At 45.7% G+C, this 23,139-nt stretch overlaps 1 protein-coding gene across 4 annotated transcripts in view; it reads left to right on the top strand.

The window, feature by feature from the left end:
• The window catches only part of MOV10 (Mov10 RNA helicase), a 342,254-nt gene that overhangs the window by 183,509 nt on the left and 135,606 nt on the right, over positions 1-23,139 (top strand). The gene's annotated exons all lie outside the window — the stretch shown is intronic.

The raw sequence follows: 23,139 nt of genomic DNA, 5'->3' as shown, positions 1-23,139 counted from the left end.
AGCCAAAAATATGACTGGTTCCCATGAGCATCCTTCAGTAATTTATTTTTTCCGATTCAATGGTGTTTAACCACTTCAAGACTACAGTCATAAAACCCCTTAAGGACCAGACACTTTTTTTTCCATTCAGACCACTGCAGCTTTAACGGTTTATTGCTCGGTCATACAACCTACCACCTAAATTAATTTTATCTCCTTTTCTTGTCACTAATACAGCTTTCTTTTGGTGCTATTTGATTGCTGCTGTGATTTTTAGTTTTTATTATATTCATCAAAAAATACATGAATTTTGTCAAAATGATTTTTAAAACTTTCTGTGCTGACACTTTTCAGATAAAGTAAAATTTCTATATACATTTTTTTCCAAATTTATTGTTCTACATGTCTTTGATAAAAAAAAAAATCCAATAAGTTATATTTATTGGTTTGGGTAAAAGTTATAGCATTTAGCAGAGATGCTTCAAAAAGTGAATTTTCCCATTTTGAAGCATCTCTGATCTGCTGAGCACCTGTCAGGTTTCATGAGGTGCTAGATATCCAGGATAGTATAAATACCCCCCAAATGACCCCATTTTGGAAAGAAGACATCCCAAAGTATTCACTAAGAGGCATGGTGAGTTCATAGATTTTATTTTTTTGTCACAAGTTAGCAGAAAATAACACTTTATGACCAAAAAAAGTAAATAAAAGTTTCCATTTCTGCTACCTTGTGACAAACAAAAAAGAAATCTGCCACGGACTCACCATGCCCCTCTCTGAATACTTTGGGGTGTCTACTTTCTAAAATGGGGTCATTTGTGGGGTGTTTACTGTCCTGGCATTTTGGGGGGTGCTAAATTGTAAGCACCCCTGTAAAGCCCCTTAGCGCACCTAGGCTGCAAAAGAGTGTCATGTGGTATCGCCGTACTCACCAGAAGTAGTATAATGTGTTTTGGGGTGTATTTTTACACATACCCATGTTGGATGGGAGAAATATCTCCCTAAGGGGCCCAACGTTCTATGAGTACCTTTAGGATTTCACATGTCATTTTGAGGCATTTGGTTTCTAGACTACTCCTCACGGTTTAGGGCCCTTAAAATGCCAGGGCAGTAAAGGAACCCCACATGTGACTCCATTTTAGAAAGAAGACACCCCAAGGTATTCCGTTAGGTGTATGGCGAGTTCATAGAAGATTTTATTTTTTTAATTTAGTGGAAAATGTCACTTTGTGGAAAAAAATTAACAATAAAAATCAATTTCCGCTAACTTTTGACAAAAAATAAAATCTTCTATGAACTCACCATACACCTAACGGAATACCTCGGGGTGTCTTCTTTCTAAAATGGGGTCACTTGTGGGGTTCCTATACTGCCCTGGCATTTTAGGGGCCCAAAACCATGAGGAGTAGTCTAGAAACCAAATGCCTCAAAATGACTGTTCAGGGGTATAAGCATCTACAAATTTTGATGACAGGTGGTCTATGAGGGACCGAATTTTGTGGAATCGGTCATAAGCAGGGTAGCCTTTTAGATGACAGGTTGTATTGGCACTGAAGTGCAGGAAGCTCAGGATGTTCTCAAATCATGACCTGGACATGGCAGCAGAGAACATGGGCATGTGATGTATTGGGTGCGTGGACCAATAATACATTATTTTTGACTAGACCTGTGTTAAGGAGAAGGCCCCAAAAAATGTTACGTTCGGAAACTTGGAGTGGTTTCCACCGAAAAGGCTGGGCATAGTAGCTTCTAGGATTGGCGGTTGCGTATTGTGTGGCATAACGGTTGGTCTCAGCCACAATTAAGTCATACCAGCAGTGATCAGAAAAAAAAATTCTGTCACTGCGGTGGGGCGGGTGAGGGTTTGGTGATCAGAAGCCCACAGGGGGCAGATTAGGGCCTGATCTGATGGATAGGAGTGCTAGGGGGTGACAGGAGGTGATTGATGGGTGTCTCAGGGGGTGATTAGAGGGGAGAATAGATGCAATCAATGCACTGGGGAGTTGATCGGAAGGGGATCTGAGGGTTTGGCCGAGTGATCAGGAGCCCACACGGGGCAAATGAGGGCCTGATCTGATGGGTAGGTGTGCTAGGGGGTGACAGGTGGTAACAGGAGGTGATTTGATTGGTGTCTCAGGGTGTGAATAGAGGGGGGAATAGATGCAAGCAATGCACTGGCGAGTTGATCGAGGTAGTCTGGGGAGCTATCTGAGGGTGTGGGCGGGTGATTGGGTGCCCGCAAGGGGCAGATTAGGGTCTGATCTGATGGGTAGCAGTGACGGGTGGTGACGGGGTGATTGATGGGTGATTACAGGGGAGAGCAGATGTAAACCATGCCCTTTCGGAGGTGATCTGAGGGTGGGTCTGCGGGCAATCTGAGGGTGTGGGTGGGTGATAAAGTGCCCACAAGGGGCAGGTTATGGTCTCATCTGATGGGTGGCAGTGATAGGGGGTGATTGACAGGTGATCAGTGGGTGATTACAGGGGGAGGATAGATGTATACAGTACACGGTGGGGGGGGGGGGTCTGGGGAGGATCTCAGGGTGTGGGGGGGGGGGGATCAGGAGCCCCCAGGGGGCAGTTTAGGACCTAATCTAAAAAATAGCATTGACAGGGAGTGATTGATAGGTGATTAGGGGGGTGATTGGGTGCAAACAGGGGTCTGAGGCTGTGATCAGGGGGCTCTGATGGGCGCTGTGGGCGATCAGGGGGCAGGGGAGGCAGGATCAGTGTGCTTGAGTGCGTACTAGGGGTGCTGCAACCTGCCCTGGTGGTCCCTTGATCACTGGGACCACCAGGGCAGGAGGCAGCCTGTATAATACGCTTTGTATACATTACAAAGCGTATTATACACTTTACATGCGGCAGATCGAGGGTTAACAACCCGCCGGCGCTTCGCGGGTGGGCGGAACTTAATGCCGGTGGATGCGAGTGCATTCATGTGCGCGATTCCCGGCTTTTCAGTGTCCCAGGACCCGACGCCTATGGGCGTTAGGCGGTCCTGGGCATGCAACTTTGCTGACGCCCATAGGTAGAGGGCAGTCAGCAAGGGGTTAAACCCCTTGGCATTATGATTCTTTCCAGATTTTAGGGTCTAAAAGCGGTGCAGTTTTTTTTTTTTTACACCCCTTCAGACCCTCAAACATGGAAAAATCATGCTGCCAGTGAGATCTGCACCTCCTTGGCTCCAGCGCTGCAGTTTTCCCTACATCCTCCGGGTGGCGCTGCAACCCTAAAGTGAAATTGCCGGCTGTCATCATGACGACAGCCAGCAATCTCACCCGGGGGAAGCAGAGCCTCGGAGGAGCAGAAGAAGAATGGTGGCCGATGTCGGGATCTCCTAGGAGATGAGTTGAAACGCCTTGCTGTGTGCATTGCTCTGCATGCAGCCTCCAGCAGGTCGGGATTACCTCTCTGAGCTGTGGTTTTTCGCCCTGACCCTAGTTTGGGATTACTGCCAAGGAGGTTAATGGATAACTTAATACAGCGGTAATGGAGTAGATTCTGCAGCTGGCAATGTTACCATTTAGCTTAGTAATCATTACTGACATGCAAGTTACAGCCATAAAAGTTTTTTCCTGGCCAGGATACAACTTCTAAGCAGAGGGACGTGTGTGTGTGTGTGTGTGTGTGTGTGTGTGTGTGTGTGTGTGTGTGTGTGTGTGTGTGTGTGTGTGTGTGAATGTTTAACCACTTGAGGACCACAGTCTTTCTACCCCTTAAGGACCAGGCACTTTTTTTCCATTCAGACCACTGCAGCTTTCACGGTTTATTGCTCGGTCATACAACCTACCACCTAAATAAATTTTCCCTCCTTGTCACTAATACAGCTTTCTTTCGGTGCTATTTGATTGCTGCTGCGAGTTTTACTTTTTATTACATTCATCAAAAAAGGCATGAATTTTGTCAAAAAAAGATTTTTTTTTTTCTTTCTGTGCTGACATTTTTCAAATAAAGTAAAGTTTCCTATACATTTTTGTCCTAATTTATTGTGCTACATGTCTTTGATTAAAAAAAACAACTATTCAGTGTATATTTATTGGTTTAGGTAAAAGTTATAGCATTTACAAACTATGGTGCCAAAAGTGAATTTTCCCATTTTGAAGCATCTCTGACTTTTCTGACCACCTGTCATGTTTCATGAGGTGCTAAAATTCCAGGATAGTATAATTACCCCCCAAATGACCCCATTTTGGAAAGAAGACATCCCAAAGTATTCACAAAGAGGCATGGTGAGTTCATAGAAGATTTTATTTTTTGTCACAAGTTAGTGTAAAATGACACTTTGTGACAAAAAAAAAAAAGTTTCCATTTCTGCTAACTTGTGACAAAAAAAAAATGAAATCTGCCACGGACTCACCATGGCCCTCTTTGAATACCTTAAAGTGTCTACTTTCCAAAATGGGGTCATTTGTGGGGTGTTTTTACTGTCCTGGCATTTTGGGGAGTGCTAAATTTTAAAGAGAACCAGGGATGAAGCACCCTCATGTATTTTATTACATTTATCAGTGGGAACATGACAGTAAACACCTACCCTGCTTTTAGTTTTATTGTTATCTGCTTAATTAGTCTATTAGCAACTGTGATAAGAATCCACCGACAATTCAGTCGAGGTTTGACCTGGAATCATTATAGCTGAGTCACTCTTCTGTGAAGTCCTTTCAAGCCCAAGCCTTCCCCCTCCTGGCTTAGATCTTCTGCTTTGCATACTGAGAGCTGTGATGACATGGGAGGGGGCTGCTCCTGAAAGAGAAGCTCTGTGGCTGTAATATGATCCCTGTGTGCTCTGTGTGCACTAGATTCTCATAGGAATGAAACTGCAGTTATTATCAGTGACACTTCCTACAGGCAGATCATACCAATATGAAAGCACATAGATGAAAGGCTGCATTTAGCCTAGATAGCAGCCTAGTCTCATATAGCCTAGACAGCACATCCAGAACACCTCATAACCTGGAAGCAGAAGTGATATGAGCCGGCGGCCATATTTGATTTTTCCTGGAGCAATAATGGATAAAAAACACTAAAAAAGGCACACCAGAGCGGCAAAATTATCAGGTAGAGCATTTATTCTTTACAAGCTATCAACTGATATGTTTATTTTGTGTGAAACGTTCATCTCTGGTTCCCTTTAAGCACCCCTGTAAAGCCTAAAGGTGCTCATAGGACTTTGGGCCCCTTGGCGCAGTAAAGGTGGCCACACACCATACAATTTTTTAAATATCTGTTCAATTTAAGAATTGCAATCATTTTTTTCTGACTGATTGTAACATTTCAAAAATCGGACCAATGTACCACACACCTATGTTAAATTTTTCCCCAATTATGATAAAAATGATTGGATAATCTGACAAAATTGCTAGGGTGTGTATATTCATAAATTTGCAATCTAACACACACCATACAATCTTTAGAGAGATTGAAGAAAAATATCTGGCATTCCGGATCGATAAAAATCGAAGAAAACGGGAAATCCGATCGTATTTTTCAGTCGAAAGAAAAAAAAGCTTTTGATTTTTTGGGGAGATCCGATCGTTTTTATCGAATTACTGTAAAATCGGATAATTTTATTGTATCGTGTGTGGCCACCTTTAGGCTGCAAAAAAGTGCCACACATGTGGTATTGCCGTACTCGGGAGAAGTAGTATAATGTGTTTTGGGGTGTATTTTTACACATACCCATGCTGGGTGGGAGAAATAGCTCTGTAAATGAGATTTTCTCTCCTCATCCTCCAGGATGGCTGCATAACATGAGATAGCTTAGCTCCTCCCCCAAAGGAAACACACACGATACAAACTTTTGTATAAGTAGAACCTGCCTATACCCATACCTCAGTTTTGCTGTGTTTCCCACCCAGGAAACATCCGGTACGAACGTTCTACTAGGCTCCTCTCTCCCTGGATTCCTGGATGCCTGCGTGTGAGCTAGCATTGTCGGCACTGGTGACAGGCGGAGGCGTGCTTTCAGTTGCATGCGCCAGCATCTTCTTTTGTGATTGGGGAGGCTGGTCAGGATCCATTTGAGCTGTATTTCCGCTCAGGTCGGGGAGTCGGTGGCAGAGGAATGGTCTGCGTTCCACGCAGCTGGAACCGAAAGTACGGAACGAAGTACTTCCGGTTCAGGTCACCTTGGGCATGTGACTTCCGCTTTTTTAAAGCGGAGAGCGGCGGCGTCTCGGCGCCATTCGAGTCCAGCCACGGGACTAGACAGGAGGAGAATGGAGCAGGCAGGCAGCTCCTCCATGAAAGGCCGCAAACACAGCAGTGACACAGCGGAGCAGGTATGCTGATTGTCTGCGGTGGTCCCACAGGCAGGGGGTGGCTGGCGCTGGTGTAATGTTAGCCTGTGGGGCTGTGTTTGTCTATTACACTACGCGTCACCTCCTTAAGTGGGTTTGTGTATCTGGCCATTATTTCCTGGTGGTCTATAATGGCTTGGAAGCATAGATATAAATGTATATGTATATATAAATAGATATGGTACATAAAGGGATTTCTTTATCTCCCTTTGTTTATCTTTTAGGCTTTGCCTGTGCAGACTGCTACTAAACATAGAGAAAAGTCCAGGAGATGCTCTAAATGTGATACAAAACTTTCAGCCTCCTGGTCGATATCATTATGCAAAATTGTATTTCTAAAAATAAGCCAGATCCATCAGTGGTTATGCTAAATTTTATGGAATCAATGCAGAAGGAATTCACTTCAACTTTTCAGGCTTTACGTTCTGTTATGATGACAAACACGGTATCTCCGCAGCTGCCATCTATATCAGCATCTGCTGAGATCCCTGTACCCACTTCGGGTCAGGAATCTCGAGAGAATACTGCACCCCATAGTAGATCTGCTGAAGTTCAGGGTTATGCTATTTCTAATTCAGCTGAGGAATCTGTTGAGGAGATAGAATCTAGGCCAGATTCAGGTTCAGATTCCATTGCAAAGGATATGAAGTCTGCAAAATACTTGTTCAGTGCGAAGGAAACGTCAGAACTTTTGAGAGCGGTCTATGATGCAGAGCAAATCCCTGAACAGGTTACAGTTTCATCTGCACAGGATTATATTTATATGGGACTACAGGGCATTGAAGGAAAGACGTTTCCTATTCATTCAGCAATCAAAAAGATTGTTACGGATCAATGGAGTGATCCTGAAAAAAGTTTATATATACCTAAGTCGTTTAAACGCAGATTTCCTTTCAAGGAGGAGGATATAGCATTATGGGCAAAGTGTCCGAAGTTGGACGCTGCACTTTCACAGTATTCAAAGGATACGGATTTATCCTTTGAGGATGCAGGTACCCTGAAAGATCCCATGGATCGGAAGGCTGAGACTATGCTCAAAAGAGCCTGGGAGGCCATTGCATTTAAGCCGGCAACTGCAGCCATTTGCATTTCGAGAAATTTAATTAAGTGGTTATCAGGATTAAGGGACCATTTAATAGCAGGAACTCCACAGGCGCAGATCTTGGAATCTTTCCCAGTCTTTGCTCGCTCGGTCGCTTTCCTGGTCGATGCTGCAACAGAGTTCTTAAGATCTACTGCTCGAATAGCTGCCCTCGTAAATACAACCAGAAGGGCAGTATGGCTAAACACTTGGGAGGGGGATGTAAGCTCAAAACAAAAGCTCTGTGCTATGAAGTTTGAGGGAGATCTTTTGTTTGGTAAGGATCTGGAGAGTATTTTGGAGAGATCCTCGGAAAAAGGTAAAAAATTCCCTAATCAGAGTCAAGTCGGTTCCCCGAAAGTGTTTTCAGGGGAGAAAACCATTCTTTAATAAAAATCAGAGATTCCAACTTCAAAAGAAAAGGTGGGTCTATTCAGGTGAAAAGGGCAAAACCCCTTTCATGTTTAATAAGCCCCCTCTCTCTGAGGCAAGAGAAGAGAAATGATGAGGTACAGGTGGGGGGAAGATTACTTCACTTTGTCAACTAGTGGAGTCTCACCAAAAACCTGTTCATATTAGGTCTTGTGAGAACAGGGTACAAGATTACATTTTCTCCCTTCATCCTCCAGGACAGCTCACCTGAGATTACTATTGAGCCCCTCCCCTGTGGAAACAATGCACCAATTAATTAAATCCGTTCAGCCCTCTGCCTACTTAGCTCTGTTCACCCCTCCTTCCATTAGTTCATTATTGTTTCCACTCACCCGTGGTCAGGACACGCTATAGGGGTGCTTGTGTAGCACCTGTAGTGAGCGAATGCACCGAGGAGAAGTAGTCCCCTGGAGGTTGCAGCTCATGCTTGAGTCGGCAGAGCGGATGGGGGGCTGCGTACAACGTTGGACAAACTTTGTAGCCACCGATCGACGCGGCCACCCATAGGGGTGGGTTGGCAGCGTCCTTCCTCTGGGCCGCCCCATCGGCGTTGCAGCTCGTGCGGGGGGAAATCACGTGACCCGCTTACCTCATCGGAGGTGGCGCACTTTGCTCCGCCCACAGGGGCGTTTTTCTTTGGCAGACGGCAGGAAGGTCTTTCTTTGACCTCGGAGGGGCGGTGCTGAAAGCCGGAAACAGCTTTTATAAGCTGGGAGCGCGCACGAGGAACACCGACACGCTGTCAGTGCGGCTTGGAGATGGAAGCAACTGAAGCCTCCACCGCGAGCAGCAGCAAGGTACCGGCCTCAGACCATGATCCAACACAGGCTCAGAAGAGCCAAAAGTCTGCACAGAAGTCTAACAAGTGTACAAAGTGTGGCGACATTTTACCACCAAATTACAATAGATCTTCATGTGACAGATGTAGACATAAGGGGGAGTCTAGTACAGATACCAATGTAATGATGATAGATTTGATGAAATCCATGAAAAAAGAACTAACAAGTACATTTGCAGCATTTCGGGCAGCCTTCCCAACACAACCTCAGCTACAGGCAGTACTCCAACCTCTATTGCCTCCACAATCAGGACAGTCAGCATCCCAGGCCGTTACCACACAGGCCCAGAACACAGGCAGGGGGGAGGAACAACCGCAGGGATCACAAACACTTACACCCCAGAATCAGCCGGTGCGACCCTTACCTCCCTTAATAGGCCCGGTAGAACCCGATTCCCCGCATGAGTCCTTTGAAGATATGTCAGAAGAATCATTAGAAGAGGGTGAAGATAGAGAGTCAGGAGAGGATATTCCCAGTGCCAAGACCCCCAGATATTTATTTAATGTAGAGGACACCCCAGAACTTCTGAAAGCAGTGTACGAATCAGAACACATCCAAGATACAACTCCTACAGCCTCAATTCAGGATGATATATATAGGGGGTTAGAGGACACAGGTAGCAGAACATTTCCAGTACATAGATCCATCAAGAGTGTGATATCTTCTCAGTGGAAGCAGCCTGAAAAAAGATTGTTTATTCCGAGATCATTCAAGAGAAGATTTCCTTTCTCTCAGGATGATCAGGAAACATGGTCTAAATGCCCAAAGATTGACGCACCTTTGTCCCAGCATTCCAGGTCGGCTGACCTCTCTTTTGAGGATGCAGGCACCCTAAAAAATCCCATGGACCGCAAGGCAGAGATATTACTGAAGAGGGCATGGCAGTCGTCCTCCTTTGGTTTTAAGCCGGCTATAGCGGCCATATGCCTAACCCGCAACTTAGAGAAATGGATGCGGGGATTAAGAGCGCACCTGGTAGCCGGTACGGCACATGAAAAGATGCTGGAATCCCTACCAGTTATGGAAAGAACAGTAGCGTTTTGGGCAGATGGAGCGACAGAATCGTTAAGAGCCTCCGCCAAAACAGCTGCTTTAATTAATTCCTCCAGACGAGCAATATGGTTAAATGCCTGGGAGGGTGATGTCTCTTCCAAGCATCGATTATGTGCGATGGAGTTTCAGGGCGACTTGCTGTTCGGCAAGGATCTAGAGGCTATTTTGGAAAGATCCTCGGACAAAGCCAAAAAATTCCCAGACAAAAGGAAGAAGGCGATTAGGCCCTTCCAGGGAAGACGCGTTTTTTCCAGGCAGGATCAGGGTAGACAGCAACAGAGACAACACAGAACCGGCAGATGGACTTGTAGCTCGGGCAGGGGTAAGTCAGGTTTCCTATTTAACAAACCCCAACCGCCCACAGCAAAGCCTAGTAAATGACACAGACTTACAAGTGGGGGGAAGGCTTCTTTATTTTTTTTACGCTTGGCAGAATGTAACAAGCAACGAGTTTATTTTGGATTTAATAAAAAACGGATACAGAATAGAGTTCCAAACCCCACCCCCGACAAATTTTGTAATTACAGGAACTCCAAGAGATCCACAGAAAGCAGAAGCCATAAACTCCTCTGTGATAAAGTTATTACAACAGAGGGTAATTCAGAGAGTGCCGGAACAAGAGCAGTCCAGGGGGTTCTATTCCCGAGTGTTTTTAATTCAAAAGCCGTCCGGGAAATACAGGATGATCCTCAATCTAAAACCTTTGAACCCTTACATTCTGGAGAAAAAATTTCGTATGGAAAGTATAGCCTCAATTCGCAATTTAATTTGGCCAGGAGCTTTTATGGCCACCTTGGATCTGGAGGATGCTTACCTCCACATCCCGATTCATCCGCATTTCCAGAGATTCTTGAGATTTGCGGTAGTCATGGGGGATGCGATATGCCATTACCAATATCGTGCCCTACCCTTCGGAATATCCTCGGCTCCGAGGATATTTACGAAGATAGTCGCGGAGGCGGTCGCGCATCTACATCTCCAGAATGTGAGGGTTCTTCCATACTTGGACGATTTCCTAGTCTTAGCATCCTCCGAACAGCTCCTAAAGGAAAATCTACAAATCTGCATACAAACCCTCGAAGGACTGGGGTGGTTAATCAGCAGAGAAAAATCATGCATGCAGCCAGCTCAGTCCACTCTATTCCTGGGCCTGACATGGGACACTGTTCAGGAGAAAATTATACTCCCCGCAGATGAAGGTGTCCAAGCTGATAACAGCGGTGTCAACTTACAAGGCAGAACCGATTGTATCCCTGAGGCAGACTATGTCATTACTAGGGCAGATGACAGCGGTAATCCCGGCAGTGGAATGGGCACAGGCGCACACAAGGCATCTGCAGGCTTGGTTTCTTTAGGTGTGGGACAGGTAAAAAGTCATTGGACAAGCGTGTGGTACCTCCGCAAGAGGTCCTCTTGACATTAGACTGGTGGCTGAATCCAGAGCGATTAGCCAGGGGTCGCCCTTGGATGCAGAAGAACCCAGTAAAACTATACACTGACGCAAGCTCTTGGGGCTGGGGAGCGCACTGTCTGGACCATCAAGTCCAGGGACAGTGGTCTCCCCAAATCAGAGAGAGCTCCTCAAATTTCAGGGAGCTTTTGGCAGTCAAAGAAGCGCTACAGTCCCTGGGGCCACGCATTCAGAACAGGGAGGTAAGCTTATACTCCGACAATATGGTCACAGTCTCCTATGTCAGACGACAGGGAGGGACCAGAGTTCAATCCCTAATGACTCTAACAATACAAATTCTGGACTGGGCAGAAGCAAACCTCCTGTCACTCACAGCCACCCACATTCAGGGTACCCAGAACCGGTGGGCGGACGCGCTCAGCCGCTCAGTCATAAGGGAATCCGAATGGCAGTTAAATCAGGAGATTTTCGACAGTATCACGAGGGAATGGGGGATGCCTATTCTAGATCTATTTGCTACACCCCACAACGCGAAGGTAAGAGATTTCTGTTCCCTCCATCCTTCCTCTTCAACGACCCGGTTGGATGCACTAGCAGTGATTTGGCCAAGGGGACTCTTGTATGCTTTTCCCCGCTTCAATTTGATTCCCAAAGCTCTAGGCAAATTGAGAGATTCGCAAGCAGAGGTGATTTTCGTAGCGCCATGGTGGCCGAGAAGGGCCTGGTTCCCTTTTCTACAGTCCCTAAAAATAAGGGGCCCATGGTACTTAGGGAACAGAACGGATTTACTGGTCCAGAGCGACCAGGTACATCCAGACCCGGGACTCTTCAATCTCACAGCGTGGATCCTGAAAGGGAAAGCTTAAGACATTTAGGATTTTCAGACAGGGTTGTCAATACATTGCTAAGATGCAGAAAGGACAACACTCGGAAAATTTACGCCAAGGTTTGGCAGATTTTTTGTTCTTGGAAAGAGAAAAACAATGTTAGGACAAATGACTTAAAATTTGTCTTGGAATTTTTGCAAGATGGGGTGGACATGGGATTAGCAGTAAGCACCCTCAGAGTCCAGATCTCGGCTTTATCTATATTTTTAAACAGGCAGTTATCCACTGAGTTGCATATAAAAAATTTTCTTAAAGCTGTGGCCAGATCACAGCCAGTTCCGGTCAAAATGGTACCTCCCTGGGACCTGTCATTAGTGCTAGACTATCTGATGACGGATGACCTGTTTCCGTCAGAAACCATTTCCATAAAGATGTTAACATTAAAGGTAGCCTTCCTGGTGGCCATAACCACGGCAAGGAGAGTAGGTGACATCCAAGCTCTATCAATAAAGGATCCTTACATGATCATTCACTCGGATCGCATAGTCTTTCGTCCAGATCCCACATATCTGCCAAAGGTAGCCACACAATTTCACAGGAGTCAGGAGATAGTATTGCCTTCCTTTTCTACAAATCCCAAAAATGAGAAAGAAGACAGGCTGGCAAGATTAGATGTGAGACAGGCGATTCTGACTTATTTAAAAAGAACACAACAATGGAGAAGATCGAGTCATTTGTTTATATTGTTTGCTGGTAGCAGGAAAGGATTGCAAGCCTCAAAGAATTCAATATCCAGATGGATTAGGGAATTAATTCAGTTAGCCTACAAGAGGAGAGACACTACTGCACCGTCTAACATCAGGGCACACTCAACACGATCACTAGCAGCCTCGTGGGCGGAAAGGTCGGGGGCCACACTAGACCAGATATGCAGAGCAGCAACTTGGTCGGGGCATTCTACGTTTGTCAAGCATTACCGGGTGGAGCAGCTTTCAAACCAGGATCAAGCATTCGGACGCAAGGTGCTCCAGGCAGTCATCCCACCCTAAGGTACAAAGAGTTCTCGCTGGTCTCAGGTGAGCTGTCCTGGAGGATGAAGGGAGAAAGGCCGAGCTACTTACCGGTAGTAGTGTTTCGGCGAAGCCTCCAGGACAGCTGCCTTAGTTCCCAGCCCAAAAAAAAAAAAAAAAGAATATAAATGATGATAGACTTGTTTGTATGTATATGTATATATATATATTACGGGTGAGCTATGTACTCTTCTAAGAACTAATGGAAGGAGGGGTGAACAGAGCTAAGTAGGCAGAGGGCTGAACGGATTTAATTAATTGGTGCATTGTTTCCACAGGGGAGGGGCTCAATAGTAATCTCAGGTGAGCTGTCCTGGAGGCTTCGCCGAAACACTACTACCGGTAAGTAGCTCGGCCTTTCTTCCCCCCCCCTCCGAAAAACGTTGTTCTTACAGGACTTCAAAGGGAGCCAGAAAAGGCCCTGGCTCTGAAAGAATCGGTTCTCTCCTTGTTAAAACAGAATGTAATTTGCATTGTACCAAAAGAGCAGTTGCACCAGGGATACTACTCCAGAGTGTTTCTAATCAAGAAACCCTCGGGGAAATATCGCATGATCTTAAATTTTAAAGAATCTAAACCCATTTATTCAGTTGAAGAAATTCAAAATGGAAAGTGTATTTACCATTCAGACCTTGATTCCAAAAAACACGTTTATGGTAACTCTCGATCTCAGATGCTTACCTTCATGTGCCCATCAACCCAGCTCATCAAAGGTTCTTGAGGTTTGCGGTAAACCTGGGAGACTCAATATACCATTTTCAATATCAGGCACCTGATCAGGCACTTTGGAATAGCAACGGCACCTTGAATTTTTACAAACATTATAGCAGAGGTGATGGCACACTTGCATCGGCTGCAGATCCTGATCATTCCATACCTGGACGATCTGCTGATCCTAGCAGACTCAAGAGAAAAACTATTAGCGGATTTAGATCTGACTTGTCAGATACTATCAAACCTAGGATGGCTTCTACATGTAGAAAATCGATGTTAAATCAGAGTCAAACAGTACTGTATCTAGGATTTCAGGTGAATTCAGTTCAGGAAATGACTTTTCTACCAACGGAAAAACAGAAAAAGTTAGGACAGAGAGCACTGTGCTTCAGAAAGAGCAAGAGAGTATCGTTAAGCGAGGCGGCTTCCTTGTTGGACCTTATGACCTCAACCATTTCAGGAGTGGTATGGGCACAAGCACATATGAGAATATTACAGGAATGCTTCCTTCAACATTGGAATCAGGGAAGAGTTCATCTAAACAGAAGTTTCCCTATATCTCGGATAGTCAGGGATTCTCTCCTTTGGTGGGAGGATTAAAACAATCTGAATCAGGGCAGAATGTGGCATCCTCCTTCTCCCATCAGGATATTCACAGATGCCAGTCTGTGGGGATGGGGAGCTCACTCGGATCTATGGCAGACTCAAGGAGTCTGTGGTCAGAACACGAGCAGGAAATCATCAAATTTCAGGGAGCTCATGGCAGTAAAGCTGGCCTTGTCCCAATTTACTCCTCTCATAAAAGGGGCACATGTTTTAATTCTCTCAGACAACATTGTAACTGTCTCTTACATTCAAAAACAAGGAGGAACCAGGGTGAAGAGTCTCAGGGATCTAGCCTTGGACATTGTGTCATGGGCAGAACAAAATCTAAAGTCACTGACTTCAGTGCATATAAAGGGCTCACTAAATTTTTTGGCAGACCAATTAAGCCGACCCAGATTGCTGGAAACAGAGTGGGGCCTGAACTTGGAGGTATTCCAGGAATTATCAGAGATGTGGGGCGCCCTGAGTATAGATCTCTTTGCATCCCCCAACAATGCAAAAACAGATTTTCTTTTCGCTAGATCCAGCCTGCACCCTAGAGAGGCTGGATGCTCTGGCCTTACCATGGCCCAAGACTCTCCCTTATGCTTTCCTCCCGTTTTCACTAATTTCTCGTGCAATCTGGAAGATAAAAAAAGAGAAGGCCAAAGTCATATTCATAGCGCCATTCTGGCCTCACAGGATATGGTTCCCAGATTTGTGTATCCTGGCCTCACAGGGCCCATGGTTTCTACCTCGCAGGACAGATTTGCTAATACAACAGGGGAAGTTCCACCAGAGTCAAGAGAGATTTTCCCTGGCAGCTTGGCTCTTGAAAGGAAGGCTTTAAAGAATAGAGGTTTTTCGAATAGAGTGATATCCACAATGGTTTCATGTAGAAAATTACTACCAGAAAAATTTATTGTAAATTCTGGAAAGTTTTTTTGTTCCTAGAAAATGAAAAATAATTTTTTAGGAAATGATATCCCTACAATCCTTGAATTTTTACAGGATGGAGTAGAATTAGGTCTATCACCTAGTACGCTAAGGGTTCAAGTTTCGGCCCTTTCTTTATTTTTGAATGTTAAATTAGCCAGAGAATCGGCAATTATTGATTTTTTTAAAGGCGGTATCTAGAGCTAGACCGATACCGACAAAGATTGTTCCCCCTTGGGATTTAAATTTAGTTTTGAAAGGTTTAGCGAAAGTCCCTTATGAACCTTTGAATAAGGCTTCTCTAAAAGCTCTGACGTTGAAGACTACGTTTTAGTTTCTATCACATCAGCTAGTAGGGTTGGTGACATTCAAAATCTATCAATAAAGGATCCATACATGCAGATTTTTCCAGATAGAATTGTATTCAGAACTGATCCAGCATACTTACCTAAGGTTAGCTCAAGCTATCACAGGTCTCAGGAGATTATTATACCTTCATTTTGTGACCCCCCCAAAAAATAAGGAAGCAGAATGGCACAGGTTAGATGTCAGGAGAGCAGTTTTACAATATCTTGACACTACAAAAGCTTTTAGGAGATCAAATCATCTGTTTGTTTCTTTTTCAAACACAAAGAAGGGGTTAGGGGTATCAAAGGATACTATTGCCAGATGGTTCAGAGAGGTAATAGTTTCAGCCTATGTACAGGAGGGGCAGAGTGTACCTATGGGCATCAAAGCTCATTCGGTTAGATCAATTTTGACCTCGTGGGCTGAAAGGTCTGGTGCACCACTGGAGCAGATGTGTGCTGGTTTTTCCATATTGCCGCCTTACAAATTTGTCAAGCATTACAGAGTGGACCTACTATCCAGCCAGGATTTGTCATTTCGGTAGAAAGGTTCTTCAAAACATCATCCCTCCCTAAGGTAATTTATTTCTCGCTGGTCTCTCATTTTATGCAGCCATCCTGGAGGATGAGGAGAGAACTCTGGTTAGAACTTACCGGTAGCGGTATTTCTACGAATCCTACAGAATGGCTACCTTAGTTCCCACCCTACGATGGTCTTTTTTGGACCTGATTTAGGGGAATTAAGGTAATATAACGGTTGTCATTGATCAATGTTTTACTCTGCATTAACTGAGGTATGGGTATAGGCAGGGTCTACTTATACAAAAGTTTGTATGGGGCGTGTTTCCTTTTGGGGAGGAGCTAAGCTATCTCTCATGTTATGCAGCCATCCTGGAGGATTCGTAGAAATACCGCTACTGGTAAGTTCTAACCAGAGTTTGTTATATTTTTTTTTTACACACAATTGTCCATTTACAGAGATCTTTCTCCCACCCAGCATGAGTATGTGTAAAAATACTCCCCAAAACACATTATACTACTTCTCCTGAGTACGGCGATACCACATGTGTGGCACTTTTTTGCACCCTAACTGCGCTAAGGGGCCCAAAGTCCAATGAGTAGCTTTAGGATTTCACGGGTCATTTTGATAAATTTTGTTTCAAGACTACTCCTCACGGTTTAGGGCCCCTAAAATGCCAGGACAGTATAGGAACCCCACAAATGACCCCATTTTAGAAAGAAGACACCCCAAGGTATTCCGTTAGGAGTATGGTGAGTTCATAGAAGATTTTATTTTTTGTCACAAGTTAGAGGAAAATTACACTTTGTGAAAAAAAATAATAAAAATCAATTTCCGCTAACTTGTGGCAAAAAATAAAATCTTCTATGAACTCACCGTACTCCTAACAGAATACCTTGGGGTGTCTTCTTTCTAAAATGGGGTCATTTGTGGGGTTCCTATACTGCCCTGGCATTTTAGGGGCCCTAAACCGTGAGGAGTAATCTTGAAAACAAATATCTCAAAATGACCCTTGAAATCCTAAAGGTACTCATTGGACTTTGGGCCCCTTAGCGCAGTTAGGGTGCAAAAAAGTGCCACACATGTGGTATCGCCGTAGTCAGGAGAAGTAGTATATTGTGTTTTGTGGTGTATTTTTACACATACCCATGCTGGGTGGGAGAAATATCTCTGTAAATTGACAATTTTTTTTTTTATTTTTTTTTTACACACAATTGTCCATTTACAGAGATATTTCTCCCACACAGCATGGGTATATGTAAAAATACACCACAAATCACATTATACTACTACTACCGAGTACGGCAATACCACATGTGTGGCCCTTTTTGCACCCTAACTAAGGGGCCCAAAGTCCAATGAGCACCTTCAGGCTTTACAGGGGTGCTTACAATTTAGCACCCCTCCCCACTTGCCAGAACAGTTAACAAACCCCACAAATGACCCTATTTTGGAAAGAATACACGCTAAGGTATTCCATGAGGGCCATGGTGAGTTCATAGAAAATTTTATTTTTTGTCACAAGTTAACGGAAAGTGACATTTTGTGAAAAGAAGAAAACATTCTGCTAACTTGTGACAAAAAATAAAATATTCTATGAACTCACCATGCACCTCACGGAATACTTTGGGGTGTCCTCTTTCCAAAATGGCATTATTCGTGGGGTCTGTCCTGGCATTTTAGGGTCTCTGCAATCATTACATGTATGGCCAGTATTAGGAGTTTCTGCTATACTCCTTGTATAGGGCATAAGGGTAATGCACTCTGGGCTGAAAGGAAAAATGAACGTCAAACAATCAATCAATCAATCAATGTGGATGAAAAAATATCTGCCCAAAAAAATTGAAAAAAAAAGAGGGGAAGGCGTCAGGACATAGGAGCTGCCGCCCCAAAAATCCAAACCCACCAGCTCGTATGCCCTGGCAAACCCGATGTATCCATTCACACCGATCAATGTGGATGAACAAATCATTGCCCGAGTTCTTTTTTGATACAAAGTGCTTGCCAAAGCATATGAAACCCCAACACCGCTCCTCGGCCCATATGCCTCGGCAAATGTATCTTTTTGACTGCGGAGGAGAACTCTCGTCCTGCAGCACTGCATACACCGATTTTGTGTAACCTGACAGAAGCACAATGCTTCTGTCAGGATGCACCATCAGTGCTGCAGCTGATTGGTCGGTCTGGATAGAAAAAAGAGAGAAGAAAACCAAAAAAAACAAAACAAAAAGGTGAAGAGGTGAAGGTGTCTGTCTGGTCATAGGAGCTGCCGCCCCCAAAACCCAAACCCACCAGCTCGTATGCCCAGGCAAACCTGATTTATTCATCCACATCGATCGATGTGAATGGAGAAATCATTGCTTGAGTTCTTTTTTGATACATAGTGTTTGCTAAAGCATATGAACTCCAACACCGTTCCTCAGCTCATATGCCTCTGCAAACGTATCTTTTTTACTGCGGAGGAGAAATCTCGTCCTGCAGCGCTGCATGCACCAATTTTGTGTAACCTGACAAACGCGCAATGTTCTGTCAGGATGCACCATCAGTGCTGCAGCTGGTTAGTCGTTCGCTCGGTCCACCTGGAAGGTTAATGGATGGAAAAAGAGAAAGAAAAATACAAACAAAAAACAAGCAAGCAGCAAAGCAACTACTTCATTAACATTAATAAACTTTGAACTTTTTTAATCAAAACCTTAACATTGCGAACCAAACATTAACTTTTTTGCTTACCTGTTGTTGTTTTTTTTTTTTTTTTTTTAGCTTACCTCCCGAGGACAAACCTCTCCTCCCCCATGGGACAATGTGCGAAGTGCAAATCGCACAGAACTGTGGCTAAGTACATTCCGCATTTTGTCCCAAGTGAAAGGAGAGGTTTCTGGCATCCCTGTGCATCCCTGTGCATTAGGGTCTCTGGAAACCCGATGTTTGGTTTCACACTGCATATTGACGTATCCGGTGGGTCGAGCCCGCCGCACCGTATCGTCCAAAGCAGACCTTCAGGGAATACTACAAGAGTAGCATTCGGCCTAATAATGAACTGCGTCGCCATAGACTAACATGACTTCCGGGCCGACCGAAATTGCTGCAGAAGCCACGCAGTAACGTAGGCATGCACTAGCGTTAAGTCAAGCACTTCCAGCATAGGGGGGGGGGGGGACCGCAAAGTGACTTTTGCTAGGCATTTTGCCCTAACGCATCGCAGCAGTGTGAAGTAGCACTGAGAGACCAGTGTGTGCCTACCGCTGTGCCTATAGTTCCCTACTCTCTAATAGTGTACCTGCTCGTGGTACCTCTCAAAACACGCCCCTAGGCATAGGCCAGGCTGGTCAGGGCAGAGGGGACAATAAACAGTGGTGTCACGCCTTGTTCCAGCCCTGCTGCAGACACGACAACGTTTTCTTCGGATTCAGTGACCTGGGGTACTCTGAATCGGATAGGCGTAATGCCTTCCATGCAGCCGGCTAGTTGCATCTTGGGGTTGGGCCCGGACACCTCCTGGATACAGGAGTTCCATAGTGATCTGTCTCTGAAATTGAAGAAACCATCCAGTTCTCCCAGCCCTACTGTAGAGAACAAAGCTGTTGTAAACTACCAATTGAATTAGATACAAAGACACTTTTTTATACCAGCGTCTTATTTTACGGGAAAGTAAATAGGGCGCTAACCTCTGGTCATTGAAGTCCACCCCTCCCATGTTGGTATTATAGTCGTGGACGACAAGGGGGTTTTCAATGACCTCAGTTCGCTGTTGAATTTGGACTGTCATGTCTGCGTGAATGGCGGACAGAAAGTAAACGTCCCTCTTGTCCTTCCATTTCACCGCGAGCAGGTCGTCAGCACTCAAGGCGGCCCTCTGCCCCCGCTGAAGTTTGGTGGTAATGAGCCATTTAGGGAAGCCCCGGCGATTAGGCCGCACTGTGCACCAGCATCGGATTCCTTCTAACTTGAAGTGCTGATAGAGGGCCACACTTGAGTAGTAATTGACCACATAAAGATGGTACTCCTTCTAGAACAAGGGTGATGCCAAGTCCCACACAACCTTTCCACTGCTCCCCAGGTAGTCAGGGCATCCGACCGGCTCCAATTTGGAGTCTTTTCCCTCATAGACCCTAAAATAAGAGGTATAGCCTGTGGCCCTTTTACAGAGCTTATACAGTTTCACCCCATACCGGGCGCGCTTGCTTGGGTTGTACTGTTTGATGCCAAGGCGCCCGGTAAAACGTATGAGGGACTCGTCTACGCAGATTTGCTTTTCAGGGGTATAAGCATCTGCAGATTTTGATAGGTGGGCCGAGGGGCCGAATTTTGTGGAGCCGGTCAAAAGCAGGGTGGTCACTTTGATGACAGGTTTCGTCGTCATTGAAGTGCAGGAAGCGCAGGATGTTCTCAAATCGTGTCCTGGACATGGCAGCAGAGTACAAGGGAACGTGTTGTGCTGGGTCCATAGACCAATAAGACCGCAACACATTCTGTTTGATTAGTCCCATGTGTAAGAGAAGGCCCAAAAAATTTTTAATTTCAGAAACTTGGACTGGTTTCCACCGAAATGGCTGGGCAAGGGAGACATTCGGATTGGCGGTTAGAAATTGTGTGGCTTTACGGTTGGTCTCTGCCACGACTAGGTCTAAGAGATCCTGGGTGATGAACAGATTAAAAAAAAGTCTAGGGGCGATCCTAGATTATCTGTCTCCACCTGGACACCAGACTGGGCGGTGAAAGGGGGCAGTACGGGTGTGGCGATATCAGGGGATTGCCTATTTGGATTTGCCAGCACCTCTGGTAAACTAGGGGTAGTACGGGCATGTCTACTTGGTGGCTGCGACTGGGGTGTTACTGCACGTGCCGCCGAGCCAGTTTCAACTTCCATGCTGGTGCTCGCCACTTCACCAGGGTGTACGGAAGTACTGGTGCTAGGTCCAGGATATGCTGTGCTGCTAGTGCCTGCCTCACCATGAAATCTCAGACCAGCACGAGCGCCACTCTGCTGCCCTTGAGGCTGATCCTGCGCCACCTGCGGTCCAACGACATGGGGTGTGGTACGGCTGGCTCTAGCCGGGACCTCAACCTCGTCATCGCTATCGGTCAGTGAGCCACTGTTCAATTCAGGTTCAAACTCTGACCCAGATGATTCGTCGAATGGTTCGTCCCAATCGTCCTCATCCGACTGGGCCATGTACCTGAACACCTCATCATCGGAATACCCCTTTCTTGCCATGGTGGACTGCTAAATTTAGGGGGTATTTCTCTGAGACTACCCAGGAAAAAGAGCACCTACCTAGCGAAAGGCAGTATTTGAGAGGTAGAAAGCTGTGGTCACTGAGTTTTGATTTAAAAAAAATCAAAACTGAGGTTTACAGTGCACAGCTAGTGTACAGTGGTTTTTGCAGTGATCAGGAAAAAAAATTTCTGTCACTGCGGTGAGGTGGGCTGAATGCAAGTGCAGGTGAACGATCAGGCCTGATCGGGCAAACACCGCGGTTTTTAGTGGATCCTAGTGACTCTAATAGATCTGACTGCGATCAGTAATGATCACTTACAGACACTATATAGTAACAATGTTGATTAGCGACAGTGATGACGCTAATTAGTGACTGTGGTGCAGTGGGCTGAGCACTAACTGACACTAACAAAGGGGCCTAGCTAACTGGCCTAACTGCTAACACTAGTGATACTAAAAAAGTGACAGTTTTCACTGATCACTGTTTTTAGATCACTAGGATAGTGACAGGGGGTAGTGGCAAGTGGGAAATCAAGAGGCAATCAGCAACAATCACAGGACAATCAAAGCCAATCACAGGGCAATCGCGGGACAATCGAAGCCAATCGCGGGACAATCGAAGCCAATCGCGGGACAATCGAAGCCAATCGCGGGACAATCGAAGCCAATCGCGGGACAATCGAAGCCAATCGCGGGACAATCGAAGCCAATCGCGGGACAATCGAAGCCAATCGCGGGACAATCGAAGCCAATCGCGGGACAATCGAAGCCAATCGCGGGACAATCGAAGCCAATCGCGGGACAATCAAAGCCAATCGCGGGACAATCAAAGCCAATCGCGGGACAATCAAAGCCAATCACAGGGCAATCACAGCCAATCTGAGGGTGAGGGGGGGGGGGGGTTGATTAGGTGCCCGCACGGGGCAGATTGGGTCCTGATCTGATGGGAGGCAGACACTGGGTGACCGATGGGAGATCAGTGAGTGATTACAGGGGAGAATAGATGTAAACAATACACTGGGGAGGTTATCAGGAGGGGGGGGTCTGAGGGCAATCTGAGGGTCTGGGTGGGTGATCAGGATCCCCCAAGGGACAGTTTAAGGTCTGCTCTGATGGGTGATGGTGACAAGGGGTGATGGACAGGTGATCAGTGGGTAAGGCAGATGTATACAATAGTATACAGTATACAGGGGGGTGGTCGGGGGGGGGGGGGGGTGTTTGGGGGCTTCTGAGGGTAGGGGGGGGTGATCAAGGGACCCTAGGGGGCAGTTAGGGACCTAATCTAAATTATAGCGTCGGCAGATAGTGGCAGGGGTGATTGATGGGTTTATTAGGGGGTGCTTGGGTGCAAATGCCTGTGTGCTGGGGTGGTCAGGGTGGGTCCTGAGGGCTGGGGTGGGCGATCGGGGGGTCTGAGTGTGTAAAAAACCTGTTTTGTGCGCTCACTACAGGGCTGCCTCCTCCTCGGATGATCCGTGCGACGTAGAGTGCAGAGGAGGAGGAGGCAGCCTGTATAATACTTTGTCATGTAAACAAAGTGTATTATACCTTTTCTATTGGCAAGATCGGTATTTTTAAACCCCGCCGGCGCTGCTAATTGGCCGACGGGGTATCGGGCCAGGTGGGCGGGGCTTGATGGCGGCAGCGCGCGTCATAAGTGATGCGATCACTGGCCGGACACGCCTTAAGGACCATCGACAGGCGTATTGCGGTCCTTAAGGCGTCCACTTTGCCGCCGCCCATGTGGGCGGTCGGCAAGTGATTAAATATAAAATAAAACCATGGGATATAAAAAATAATAATTTCTAGACGTATTAGGATTAATACA

The sequence above is a fragment of the Hyperolius riggenbachi genome, chromosome 2, assembly GCF_040937935.1.
Source record: "Hyperolius riggenbachi isolate aHypRig1 chromosome 2, aHypRig1.pri, whole genome shotgun sequence".
Lineage (NCBI taxonomy): Eukaryota > Metazoa > Chordata > Amphibia > Anura > Hyperoliidae > Hyperolius > Hyperolius riggenbachi.
Note: the sequence above shows the minus strand (reverse complement) of the source record. Positions and strands in the feature narration are given on the sequence as shown.